At 44.5% G+C, this 1,561-nt stretch overlaps 1 protein-coding gene across 1 annotated transcript in view; it reads left to right on the plus strand.

Moving 5' to 3' along the window:
- LOC125725331 (NACHT, LRR and PYD domains-containing protein 12-like) overlaps window positions 1–1,561 on the plus strand; it is a 322,258-nt gene that overhangs the window by 289,479 nt on the left and 31,218 nt on the right. The window lies entirely within an intron of this gene.

Consider the following 1,561-nt stretch of genomic DNA (forward strand, 5'->3'; position numbering starts at 1 on the left):
AACAGCCCAGTCGCGTCAAACAACGGCAGGGAAACACCAAATCATAATTGGGCCAATTAAAATGCAGTGTAGTAAGGCCGACTACAGCATGTCAGACGCGGCCCATTCAAGAGATACAGTTCTTCAGCCAACCCGGACCTCAGCCGATAGTGCCAACATTTAGCCGAAATCGGGCCGACTGTGCTTGCTATATGGGTTCCGCTCAGCAGCTGTGCAGCTGGAAAACCATACACAGATGCAGTAAGATAGAACACTCTCTATGTTGCATTGGTAGAAGGACACAAGCAGCTTCTGTGTAAGATGGACCTTCTCAGGAAGTGTAATAGCTGTTGTGCCTTCTTGATGAGAGTGGAGGTGTTGGTGCTCCAGGACAAACTGTCCTGAATGTACACGCCCAGAAACTGGAAGGTGGTAATAGTTGCTGTGCCTTCTTGACGAGAGTGGAGGTGTTGGTGCTCCAGGTCAAACGCCCATCCACACATTCCCCATTGATAAAAAGGGGCTGAATATCTTCTTCCTCCTATGGTCCATAATCAGCTCCTTGGTCTTTGATATGTTTAGAACCAGATTGTTTTTCAAACCCCGCACAAACAGCCATTCCACCTCGTCACGGTACGCAGACTCATTCCCCTCCCCCGAGCCCCACTATAGGGATCTGTACTAGTAACTGGAAGGCTGCTGGTTCAAATCCTGTGAATGTCCATTGTGATTCTACCCCGTTGGGCCCTTGAGCAAGGCCCTTAACCTGCAATTGCTTCTTCCTGGGTGTGATGTTAATCTACATCCAGCCCTATAAGGGGGTCCTCCAACTTACAGGGAATAACTTGGGGGTTGGTGGCAGGATTGGCACTCCAGCCACTGGAAGAAACTCACACTGGTCCATGTGGACTAGCGTTGTGCTGAGGTATCACCAGCCACACGGCTGCACTCGGGTTCTCATCCCTGAGGTTGTTTGTCATGTGGTGCGAGCAGCAATGCGCTGTAATCAATGCATGCTCCTTCCCTCACCTTGTATAGGTGTTAAAGCATATCATATTTCGTGATTCTATGGCCTTTTGCCATAGAATGTCCTGGCGTCCATCTACATAATATATAATATATACACCACACACTTTGATGCTTTTCATGAAATATCTAAAAATATTGCAATAATTATTATATTGCATTATATTACAATGAACTCAGTGCATTATATTATAATGAATTCACACTGCTATCCTTAGATATTTTTGATAGCATTTGTAGTAAAATAATTACCCATAAACTGGCATCTCTACCATTTAGCACAGCGTTTTTTTTTTTTTTAAATTCTGCATCTTCATTTTTTGGAGGGGGGATTTATTGTTAACCATTCGCTTACATAACCCCTCTAAATGTTATATTTTATCGAAAATATCCGCTTACTTTCAAACCCGCTTACGGTATATCAGACAACTTAGAAAGAGTCTTCAAAATTCTTCATCTACGCTTGAGCTCGCTGAAATGGTGCCTCTGTTTTCGCACCACAGCACCATCTGTTGTATTGCATGAGTACTGCATGCTCTCCAAGTACGGAACTGAA

The sequence above is a fragment of the Brienomyrus brachyistius genome, unplaced genomic scaffold (genome assembly GCF_023856365.1).
Source record: "Brienomyrus brachyistius isolate T26 unplaced genomic scaffold, BBRACH_0.4 scaffold65, whole genome shotgun sequence".
Classification (NCBI taxonomy): domain Eukaryota; kingdom Metazoa; phylum Chordata; class Actinopteri; order Osteoglossiformes; family Mormyridae; genus Brienomyrus; species Brienomyrus brachyistius.